Below are 12,695 nucleotides of genomic sequence, written 5' to 3'. Positions count from 1 at the left end.
CTGGGACTACAGGCATCCACCACAATGCCTGGCTACTTTTTGTTGTTGTTGCAGTTGTTTAGCTGGCCCAGGCCAGGTTCAAACCTGCCACCCTCTGTGTATGTGGCTGGCACCGTAACCACTGTGCTATGGGTGCCAAGCCCTCAAAGTTGTTTTGATTTGCATTTCTCTGATGATTAAAGATGAGGAGCATTTTTTCTTTTTTTTCATTAATATTAAATCATAACTGTGTACATCAATGTGATCGATGAGCATTTTTTCATGTGTTTGTAGGCCATGCGCCTATCTTCTTCAGAGAAGCTTCTGTTCAAGTTCTTGCCCACTGTGGATTCTAGTTATCAGACCCTTGTCAGAAACATAACCTGTAAATATCTTCTTCCATTCTGAAGACTGTCTGCTTGCTTTACTTACTGTGCTCTTGGCTGTGCAGAAGCTTTTTAGTTTGATCAGATTCCAGTAATATATTTTTGGTGTTGCTTCAATTGCTGGGGGGAGGGGGGGAGAAAGGGGGGTCCTCCTCATAAAAAAATTCTCCCACGCCAATTTCTTCAAGCATTTTCTCTGCACTCTCTTCTAGTATTTTTTTTTTTTTGCAGTTTTTTGGCCGGGCCTGGGTTTGAACCCACCACCTCCAGCATATGGGGCCGGCGCCCTACTCCTTTGAGCCACAGGCACCGCCCTCTTCTAGTATTTTTATAGTTTCCTGTCTTAAATTTAAATCTTTTACCCAGTGAGAATCAATTTTTGTTAATGGCGAAAGGTGAGGGTCCAGTTTCAGTCCTCTACAGGTCGCCAGCCAGTTTACCCAGCACCAATTGCTAAATAGGGAATCTTTCCCCCAGTTAATGTGTTTGATAGGCTTATCAAAGCTCAAACGACAGTAAGTAGCTGGGTTCATCTCCTGGTTCTTTATTCTGTTCCATGTATCTCTCTGTTTTTGTGCCAGTACCATGCTATTTTGATCATTATAAATTTATAGTATAGCCTGAAGTCTGGTGACGTGATGCCTCCTGATTAGTTTTTACTTCTGAGTAATGTATTGGCTATTCAAGTTTTTCTCTGATTCCATATAAAATGTACTATTTTTTGAAGCTCTTTAAAGTATGACAATGATGCTTTAATAGGGATTGCATTAAATCCATAGATTGCTTTGGGTAGTAGGGACATTTTAACAATGTTGATTCTTCCTAGCCCCGAGCATGGTATGTTTTTCCATTTGTTAACATCTTCAGCTATTACTTTTCTCAGAGTTTTTTGTTTTTTTTTTTTTGTAGAGACAGAGTCTCACTTTATCGCCCTCGATAGAGTGCTGTGGTATCACAGCTCACAGCAACCTCCAATTCTCTTGCCTCAGCCTCCCAAGTAGATGGGACCACAAGTGCCCACCACAACGCCCAGCTATTTTTTTGTTGCAGTTTGGCCAGGGCCAGGTTTGAACCCGCCACCCTCAGTATATGGGGCTGGTGCCCTACCCAATGAGCCACAGGCACCACCCCTCTTTTTTCAGTTTCATAATTCTCTTTATCTCTTTCACATCCTTTGTTAGGTAAATTCAGAGATATTTCATCTTCTTTGGCACTACTGTAAAAGGAATAGAGTCCTTGACTATATTTTCAGCTTTACTATTGTTGGTATATATAAAAGCTACTGATTTGTAAGTATTGGTTTTGTATCCTAAGATGCTGCTATATTCCTTGATTGCTTCTAAGAGTTTTGTAGTTGAGTCCCTGAGTTCCAATGGTTCACCCCATTTCCAATTAATCTCTTTGCTAACAATGTACAATTAAGAGAATTCTGCATCTCTTTATATGTTACTTTTTTTCCTGTGCTTTCAATTAGCATGCTGTAGTTATTTATTAATATCTACATCGTGGACTTTCTTTTCTCAACATTCACATTTGTATTTCGAACACCTTGGCAGATGGGCCTTACCCCTGGGTGAAAACTTTTCTTAAACTCCTATTGCTCATACCCCAATTAGTCACTCCACCTATGCTACCTTTGTGTCTAGCATATGCTTTTATTAGAATTACAGTTATTTTTCCATTCATCCATCTTCCCTAGTAGTGTCAGATTTGTTTCTGTTAGCACAGAAGTTGGCTGGTTAAACTGAAGATATTTTACAGTTATGGAAGCTGAAGTACACTCCCACAGGCAACTATATATAATAATGTTTTTCTTTCCTTGAAAGGCTTATTCTCTTGTGGTCCTTTTACTCTGTTCTAGCCTTCGGGTAGATAATGCAATCAAGACTTGAGTTGAGCTAAAAGTGGAGAGATTCCCTTAAGAAGGTGTCACAAAATTAAAAAAACGGCCAGTCACGATGGCCCAAGTCTGTAATGCTAGCACGTCAGGAGGCCAAAGCAGGAGGGTCACTTGAGCCCAGGAGTTCCAGGTTGCATTGAGCTATGATAGCCCCACTGAACTCCAGCCTAAGTGATAGAGCAGACTTTGTCTCTGGGAAAAAAATAAAAATAAAAGCAGAAAGAAAAACACGGAAAAATTGAATACCACCTCTGATAAAAGCATTTGCAAGGAGGAGTTGAGAGTGGAGCGGTCACACTATCACATATTAAAAATGGGGGGGGAGAATCTTGTCCTTGCTTCTCAAAGCGTCCCATGTCTCGGAGCTCACAGTGTAGTCTGGCCAACTACATCTGGAAGGTATTTCTCAGAGTCCAGTTTTCTACTTAAAAGAAAGAAAAAAAAAGGCAGTTAACCATTTGAATATTTTTAGATACTTGGGGCCTATTAGCATTTTGTTCTGGACTGTTTGAGTAGTGAAAAATTCGGGTTAGGGTATCACGGTGGAGGGTTCAGCCCGACAAAGCACCTGCCTTCCTGGCCACTCACCCCAGTAGGAGAGTCGGCCTGAGGTCAAGGGGGGCAAAACCAGGCCTGATCCCACCACTTTCTTCCCTCTGTGCCAGTAGCCAAACTGGAAAGTGAAAATGAAAGGACCTACTCCGATATCCCTCCCCTCTGGGCCTGGCGAGCAACACTTGGTCACTTAAGCTGTGCAAGAGGCAAAGAAGAGAGGGCCAACGGATTTGCGACCCTCTTATTGGTCTTTCCTTCTTGAGAGGAAGTTTCCTTTCATGCGACCCCGCCCCCAAAAGTCTCCTCCCCATCGGCCCCGCTGGGTTCCTGCGCCTCCGCCGCCCCGCCCATCACTTCCGCCCTTGAGGTCCCGCCCCCTGGGCCCGTTACCTTTCCGCCCTGCCCCGCCCCGCCCCTGAGGCCCCTCCGGACTTTGGCCTGCGCGGGGCGGAGCCTGTGGGAGGGCACTTCCTCTTCCTGTTCCTCCTCTTTCTCCTCTTTCTTTGATCCCTCCTCCTTATTGGAGGGCGGTGTTATACGGTGCTTGGGGTTCCCGGAGCCCGAGAATGTGGCGGACTGTCGGCTGGGGCGAACGTAGGATTCCTTTCCAGAAGGGCCTTGGCTCGGCCCGGGGGTCGGGCGGCGGCGGGAGACGTGGAGGTTGAGTCACCGTCTCTCAGGTGCATCTTTGCAGTGAGACCTGTTGTAGAAATGGGACCCTGAAGATCCATTTGAGCGTTTCCTCTTCTGGGCTCACCCTCCCGACCTAAGAGATAGGAAGAGGATTAGGGAGATAAATTGTTAAAAGAGAAAGAATGCCGCTGAATTATAGGAGAGCTTAAAGGAAAAAAAAAAATCAGGGAGCAAGGACTTGGGAGAACTCTAAAATGTTCGGGGCGAATTCATTGTCAGAAAATACAAATGACTAGAACCACCATCTAAGTGTCACTAATTTGAAACTGCCTTTTACAGCCCCCGGGATTCCTTAGCTAATTACAGTAGATAATCTGACTTAAAACTTGCACGCCAAGTTTAGATGGAAATAGAGAAATGTAGGCACAAAACAAGAAAATGGGGGTATTTGTGTTTTTGGAATTCTCTTCAGGTATCAGGTATCCGACAGATATTGGGGGGAGAAATCTCCAATAAGCATATCTCAGGCATAACCAAAAATGACACGAAGCCACTGTCACCTGATTTACTTCATATCTGGCAACAATTGTATTCACAGCGAGTATTTATTGGCTGGCGTGAGTAAGCTCTTAGGGTCAAATTGAAGCCAGACGATTTAGCACGTACAGTTGTTTGCCTACGTTCTCCAAAACTAAGAGCATTTTTCATTGCCTTAACTCTTGTAGGGAGTTCAAAGGAAACCAAATCACTTACTGCTTCAATTGATTCTCTGTTCTAGAATAATTATAGAAGCTGTCCTTCAGCTTCTGTGAATTTTTGCATAAGAAAATATGTAGGGAAACAGATTAAGTCCTGGGACTTACTTCATAACTACCTATTCCTAGTAAAACTTTGCCCCTTAGAAATTATTCAAGCGGGCGGCACATGTGGCTCAGTGAGTAGGGCGCAGGCCCTATATACCGAGGGTGGTGGGTTCAAACCCGACCCTGGCCAAACTGAAACAAAAATATAGCCGGGCGTTGTGGCGGGCGCCTGTGGTCCCAGCTACTCAGGAGGCTGAGGCAAGAGAATCGCCTAAGCCCAAGAGCTGGAGGTTGCTGTGAGCTGGGATGGCACTCTACCGAGGGTGATAAAGTGAGACTGTCTCTAAAAACAAACAAACAAAAAAACTAGAAAGAAAGAGAAAAATAGTTTCTCCTTCAGCAATTATGAAGACAGTATCAAATCTTGAATGGGAAAGAAAATAGTTACAAGGGCAATTTGATCAGAGTCCATACTAAATGCCCTTTATGAAATGCAAGAGACTCATTTGTGCTCTTCATCAGCAGGATTCTTTTGCAAGATTGAGCTTAACAATAGAAAAACACTACTGTTGGCAATTAGATACAACCAGGATAGGTGGAGAACAGCACTAACAGAGCCTGAGCTGAGACTTCGATGTGAACACCTAAATTTCCTGAGGGCAGGAATTACTATCTTCACTATTTTACTTCATTAACATTTGTTAAATATTAGTGCAGCTTGCTTGGCAATAAAAGCAGTTGTGTCTCTTCAGACATGCATAAGACTATAATTGAGGGAGTAATAAAAATGTTTCCATTCCAACTATTTTCTAGCAGAGTTTTTCTTAATTAATAGAATTTATAACTATTCATTCCAGAAATGTACTCATTTTCTTTCTTTTTTTTTTTTTTGTAGAGACAGAGTCTCACTGTACTGCCCTCCGGGTAGAGTGCCATGGCGTCACACGGCTCACAGCAACCTCCAACTCCTGGGCTTATGCGATTCTCTTGCCTCAGCCTCCCGAGCAGCTGGGACTACAGGCGCCCGCCACAACACCCAGCTATTTTTTGGTTGCAGTTTGGCCGGGGCCGGGTTTGAACCCGCCACCCTCGGTATATGGGGCCGGCGCCCTCCTCACTGAGCCACAGGCGCCACCCGAAATGTACTCATTTTCTAGAAGCCATTCTGAACACGTGGAAACAATTTTTTTTTAATTAAATCATAGCTGTGTACGTTGATATGATCATGGGGCATCATTCACTAGCTTCATAGACCGTTTACCATGTTTCACATATACCCTTGTAAGATGCACCACTGGTGTAATCCCACCAATCCCCTTCCCTCTACCCACCTCCCCTACCCTACCCTCCCTTTCCCCCTTCCCCCTATTCTTAGGTTGTAACTGGGTTATAGCTTTCATGTGAAAACCCTAAATTAGTCTCATAGTAGGGCTGAGTACATTGGGTACTTTCTCTTCCATTCTTGAGATACTTTACTAAGAAGAATATGTTCCAGCTCCATCCATGTAAACATGAAAGAGGTAAAGTCTCCATCTTTCTTTAAGACTGCATAATATTCCATGGTGTACATATACCACAATTTATTAATCCATTCGTGGATTGATGGGCACCTGGGCTTCTTCCATGACTTAGCAATTATGAATTGGGCTGCAATAAACATTCTGGTACAAATATCTTTGTTATGACGTGATTTTTGGTCTTCTGGGTATATGCCCAGTACAGGAATTACAGGATTGAATGGCAGATCTATTTTTAGATCTCTAAGTGTTCTCCATATCTCTTTCCAAAAAGAATGTATTAATTTGCACTCACACCAGCAGTGCAGAAGTGTTCCCTTTTCTCCACATCCGCGTCAACATCTCTGGTCTTGGGATTTTGTAATATAGGCTAGTCTCACTGGAGTTAGATGGTATCTCAAAGTAGTTTTGATTTGCATTTCTCTGATGATTAAAGATGATGAGCATTTTTTCATATGTCTGAAGGCCGCACGCCTGTCTTCTTCAGAGAAGTTTCATCTAATCCCTTGCCCAGCCTGTGATGGGATCCCTTGTTCTATTCTTGCTAATGCGTTTGAGTTCTCTGTGGATTCTGGTTATTAAACCTTTGTCGGAGACATAACCTGCAAATATCTTCTCCCATTCTGAGGGCTGTTTGCTTGCTTTACTTACTGTGTTCTTGGCTGTGCAGAAGCTTTTTAGTTTGATCAAGTCCCAGTAGTGTATTTTTGAAGCTGCTTCAATTGCCCGGGGGGTCCTCCTCATAAAATACTCACCCATCCCGATTTCTTCAAGGGTTTTCCCTGCACTCTCCTCTAGTATTTTTATAGTTTCATGTCTTAAGTTTAAATCATTGATCCAATGAGAGTCTATCTTAGTTAATGGTGAAAGGTGTGGGTCCACTTTCAGTCTTTTACAGGTTGCCAGCCAGTTCACCCAGCACCATTTGTTAAATAGGGAATCTTCCCCACTGAATGTTTTTAATTGGCTTGTCAAAGATTAAATAACGGTAAGTAGCTGAATTCATCTCTTGATTCTCTATTCTATTCCAGACATCTACCTCTCTGTTTTTGTGCCAATACCATGCTGTTATGATCACTATTGATTTGTAGTATAGTCTGAGGTCTGGTAGCGTAATTCCTCCTGTTTTGTTTTTATTTCTGAGTAATGTCTTGGCTATTCGAGGTTTTTTCTGATTCCATATAAAACGAAGTATTGTTTTTTCAAGATCTTTAAAGTATGACAGTGGAGCTTTAATAGGGATTGCATTGAAATTATATATTGCTTTGGGTAGTATAGACATTTTAACTATGTTGATTCTTCCCAGCCATGAGCATGGTATGTTTTTCCATTTGTTAATATTTTCAGCTATTTCTTTTCTTAGAGTTTCATAGTTCTCTTTATAGAGATCTTTCATATCCTTTGTTAGATAAATTCCCAAATATTTCATCTTCTTTGGCACTACTGTGAATGGGATAGAGTCCTTAACTGTTTTTTCAACTTGACTGTTGTTGGTATATATAAAGGCTACTGATTTATGAATGTTGATTTTGTAACCTGAGACGCTGCTGTATTCCTTGATCGCTTCTAAGAGTTTTGTAGTAGAGTCCCTAGTGTTTTCCAGATATACTATCATATCATCCGCGAGGAGTGAAAGTTTGATCTCTTCTGACCCTATATGGATACCCTTGATCGCCTTTTCTTCCCTAATTGCAGTGGCTAAAACTTCCATTACAATGTTAAAAAGCAATGGAGACAATGGGCAGCCTTGTCTGGTTCCTGATCTGAGTGGAAATGATTCCAATTTAACTCCATTCAATATGATATTGGCTGTGGGTTTGCTGTAGATGGTGTCTATCAGTTTAAGAAATGTCCCTTCTATACCGATTTTCTTAAGTGTTCTGATCATGAAGGGATGCTGGATATTATCAAAAGCTTTTTCTGCATCGATTGAGAGAATCATATGGTCTTTGTTTTTTAATTTGTTTATGTGCTGGATTACATTTATAGATTTATGTATATTAAACCAGCCTTGAGATCCTGGGATAAAACCGACTTGGTCATGATGTATAATTTGTTTGATGTGTTGCTGGATTCTGTTTGTTAGGATCTTGTTGAATATTTTTGCATCTATATTCATTAGTGATATCGGTCTATAATTTTCTTTTCTTGTTAGGTCTTTCCCTGGTTTGGGGATCAGGGTGATGTTTGTTTCATAGAACGTGTTGGGTAGTCTTCCTTCTTTTTCTACCTTTTGGAACAGGTTAAGTAATATAGGTACTAATTCCTCTTTAAAGGTTTGGTAGAATTCAGACGTGAAACCATCTGGTCCTGGGCTTTTCTTTTTAGGGAGGTTTTGTATGGTTGATTCTATTTCCGAACTTGATATGGGCCTGTTCAACAGTTCCACTTGATTCTGGCTAAGTCTTGGAAGGTGACGTGCTTCCAAGTATTGGTCAATTTCCTTCAGATTTTCATATTTCTGAGAATAAAGTTTCTTGTAATATTCATTAAGGATTTTTTGGATTTCTGAGGAGTCTGTTGCTATTTCGTCTTTGTTGTTTCTGATTGATGAGATTAGAGATTTTACTCTTTTTTTTCCTGATTAGGTTGGCCAAAGGTTTATCTATTTTATTGAGCTTTTCAAAAAACCAGCTTTTTGATTTATTGATCTGTTGTATTATTCTTTTGTTTTCAATTTCATTTAATTCTGCTCTAATTTTGGTTATTTCTTTTCTTCTACTGGGTTTGGGGTTGGAATATTCTTCCTTTTCCAGTTGCTTGAGATGTCCCATTAAATTGTTAACTTCCTCTCATTCCGTTCTCTTGAGGAAGGCTTGCACTACTATAAATTTCCCTCTTAGAACTGCCTTTGCGGTGTCCCAGAGGTTCTGATAGTTCGTGTCTTCATTGTTGTTTTGTTCCAAAAAATTGGCGATTTCTTTCTTAATCTCATCTCTGACCCAGCTATCATTCAGCATAGGGTTATTTAACTTCCATGTTTTTGTATGAGTATGCAGATTCCTGTTGTTACTCAGCTCAAGTTTTATTCCATGGTGGTCCGAGAAGATGCATGGAATAATTTCTATTTCTTTAAATTTACTGAGGTTAGACTTGTGACCTAAGATGTGATTGATTTTGGAGTAAGTTCCATGGGCTGATGAGAAGTATGTGTATTCAGTTTTGTTGGGATGAAATGTTCTGTAGATGTCTGCTAAATCCAAATGTTGGATGGTTAGGTTTAAATCTAAGATTTCTTTGCTCAGCTTCTTGTTGGAGGATCGATCCAACACTGCCAAAGGAGTGTTGAAATCTCCGACGATTATGGAGCTGGAGGAAATCAAGTTGCTCATGTCTGTTGGAGTTTCTCTTATAAATTGAGGTGCATTCTGGTTGGGTGCATAGATATTAATAATTGAGATCTCATCATAGTGAGTATTACCCTTAACAAATATGAAGTGACTGTTCTTGTCCTTCCTTACTTTTGTTGGTTTAAAGCCTATTGTATCTGCAAATAAAATTGCAACACCTGCTTTTTTCTGATTACCATTTGCCTGAAATATGGACAACCATCCTTTCACGCTGAGTCTGTATTTGTCTTTTAGGTTAAGATGTGACTCTTGTATGCAACAGATATCTGGCCTGAGTTTTTGTATCCAATCAGCTAACCTATACCTCTTTAGAGGACAGTTTAAGCTGTTCACATTAATGGAGAATATTGATAAGTCTGGTGAAGTTTGGGGTATCGAGTTTTTCAAAAGTCCAGTGGCCATTTTTAATCCTTTCGCCAGTGTGGAAATTGGAGTTTGATCCGAAGTTTCTGAGTGAGTTTACTTTTGTGGTATAGGATTGGGTTGGTCATTATGGAGGATAGGTCTGAGAATATCCTGAAGAGCTGGTTTGGTTATGGCAAATTTCTTCAACATATGAATGTCATTAAAGTATTTAATTTCTCCATCATAAATGAAACTCAGTTTAGCTGGATACAAGATCCGGGGTTGAAAGTTATTTTGCTTTAGGAGATTAAAAGTCAGTGACCACCCTCTTCTGGCTTGAAAAGTTTCAGCAGAGAGATCTGCAGTCATTCTAATATTCTTGCCTTTGAAGGTAATGGTTTTCTTTCTTCTGGCAGCTTTGAGGATTTTCTCCTTCATATCAACTTTAGTGAAATTAATTATGATATGCCTTGGGGATGTCTTATTGGGGTTGAGTCGTGCTGGGGTTCTGAAGCTGTCCGCTATCTGAATTTCATAATCTCTAGGCATGTCTGGAAAATTCTCTTTCATAATTTCATGCAGAAGGGCCTCTGTGCCCAGTGAGGCCACTTCATCTGTTTCTGGAACTCCTATGATTTGGATATTCGCCTTCTTCGAATTATCCCAGAGCTCTCTGAGTGAGTGATCCGTTTTTGCTCTCCATTTCTCTTCCTCTTTGAGAGTTTGGGAGCGTTCAAAGGCTTTATCTTCGATGTCAGAAATCCTTTCTTCTGCTTGCTCCATTCTGTTACTGAGGGATTCTACTGTATTTTTCATATCTTTGAGGGCTGCAAATTCTTGCTTCAGTGTGTCTAAGTCTTTGGTGGTTTTGTCTTTAAATTCGTTAAATTCTTGAGACAACTTTTGAATTTCTCCTCGAATTCCTAATTCCACTTTGTTAATCTCGTCTGCAATCCAAATTCTGAATTCGATTTCTGACATCTCAGCCAGTTGTTTATGAATGGGATCTTCAATTGCATCTGCCATATCTTTCCTTGGGGGGGGGGGGGTGTTGATCTATTCTGGTTATTCATGTTACCAGAGTTTTTCCGCTGATTCCGCCCCATGGTTGTTTTACTCCCTCTGATTTTTTCCCCTGGGGCTTTGTCGAGGGCCCGTACAGTGTTGTGGCCTGAGAAACTGGGGCCCTGTCTGGTGTGGTGGGGCTAAATGGTTCTGCCTTGTTTTCAGCTGGTTTCTGTTCCACCCTAGTGAAACAGATACTTTGGATTGAAGTCTCAGCTGTGGAGAAATATCAGCAATTAAGTCACCCCGCCCCCCACCGGCAAACAATTGGAAAAGAAAAATCAAACCTTCCTACCACCGTGCACCTAGGGCACCACCTGATTTGTCCTCAGGTGATTGGTTCAGTTCAAAAATGTCCAAATCAATTGTCTCAGTCTGCACCTGTCTCGGGTGAGAGAATTTAAGAGGTCTCAGGGAACTGGATCACAGGGGTCTGGTGACTACTCTGGTGTGGCTTGCTCCAGGCCAGCGTGGAGTCAGGAGAAGCCACCCAGCCTATAAATCAGTCTGGGAAGGTTGCTGCCTCCTTCCCCACCTTGCACCACTTCACACCCAGTCACTGATAGCCCTGCAGTTGGCTGACCCAGTTGCCTGTAGTGAATCGGTACTCCAGGAGTTTGGACCTGCCTGAATCACAAGGAAGTCTGCCAGGCCACTGCGCTCTGCCTCTCTCCAGCAGGAGGAGGTGAGGCCTGACAACCTCGGGCACTAGATGAAGGTTGAGGGGTTTTCACTCAGGTCCAGTCTCACCCCTGATTAATGTTACTGACAGAACAGAACAGAACAACTCTGCGTTTCCCCTGCAGAAGAGAAGCTGAATTGAGTTCCAAATCAGCTTGTCTTTGCTCTTGTATTGTTTATAGACTGACGATCCCCTGAGGGCCAGGTGCGTCTTAGGTTTAGTAAAGCGGACCTCTGGGTCAGCCCCGCCCTGGGAGTTTCCCTGGTTTGCAAGTTTATGTTGCCTCAGGCAAACTCAGAGTCTCTGGTTGCCCAAGGAGACAGGGGGTGTGGCTTCAGAATATTCTGTAGTGAGCCGTATTGCTAGCAAAAGAGGGCTGCTGCCTTAGGGCTCAGGCAACCGTTGCTTCGGTGTAGCTCCCCTCCGGCCAACCGTCCTCTCTCCGCTCCGTACCCCAGAGTCTGCACCGACAGGCTGCAGCCCAGCACTGTCCACACCCCTCGAGCAATTGCCCAAGAGTCTGGACCCCTGGGGGACAGGCCTCCAGACCTTGGAGCGAGAGCAGAGGGGAGCGCGGGGAGCGCTGGAAGCCTGGGGTTGCGGGCAGAGAACACACACAGCTTTACACAGTTTTATGCCTGGCCGTATTATCACCAAAAGATGGCTGTCGCACTGTGCCTCAGGGAACTGCCACTCTGGTGCAGTCCCCTCTCCGCCGACCGACCGGGACTGGCCTCCAGACCCCAGTGTGAGCGAAGGAGAGCGCTGGGAGCTCAGAATTCCAGGTAGAGACCATATACAGTTTATACAGTTTTATGCCTGGCAGGAGGATGCTGTGGCACCCCAGTAGGGGAGGTAGGTCCAGTTTTTAGAGAGTCTCTCCCGTGGAGTGTAGTGGGAGGACCTTTGAACTCTGCCCGGTTGTTTGTGGGGCACTCTGAGCCGTTCTCATGGGGGAGGGGACTCCCGTCCGCTTGGTGATGGATTTTGTACCTTTTGTTTGTATCCTTGTGGTCGCAGCTCGCCTCAGCGGGGTTGACGTGGGTTCTACAACCTTCTCTCTTAGTGCAGCTCAAACCACCAGGTTATTTGCTGAATTTTTGTCCTTTAACTCTCCTTCTGAATGGGAGCCTCTGTGGAAAGCTGGCTTCCGTCAGCCATCTTGCCTCCTCCCCCCCTGGAAACAATTTTAATACATGACTGTGTTATCCAAATAAATGCATATTCTTTTCTTGTCCAGCAGCATATTACCTTAAGTTCCTCTAGCTGCATGTTAAAAATTGAGATACAATAGAAAGAGAAAAATATTGAGATACAATTTCAAAACTATACATCAGATTTTTAGGATACTTTCTGGAAAGATATATTAAGAAACTTTATTTTTTTGGCTTGGTGCCTGTAGCTCAAGTGGGTAAGGCAGCAGCCACATACACCATAGCTGGCGGGTTCGAATGCAGCCTGGGGCTGCCAAACAATAATA

This window comes from Nycticebus coucang, chromosome 4 (genome assembly GCF_027406575.1).
Source record: "Nycticebus coucang isolate mNycCou1 chromosome 4, mNycCou1.pri, whole genome shotgun sequence".
Lineage (NCBI taxonomy): Eukaryota > Metazoa > Chordata > Mammalia > Primates > Lorisidae > Nycticebus > Nycticebus coucang.
This window is presented reverse-complemented; position numbering follows the sequence as displayed.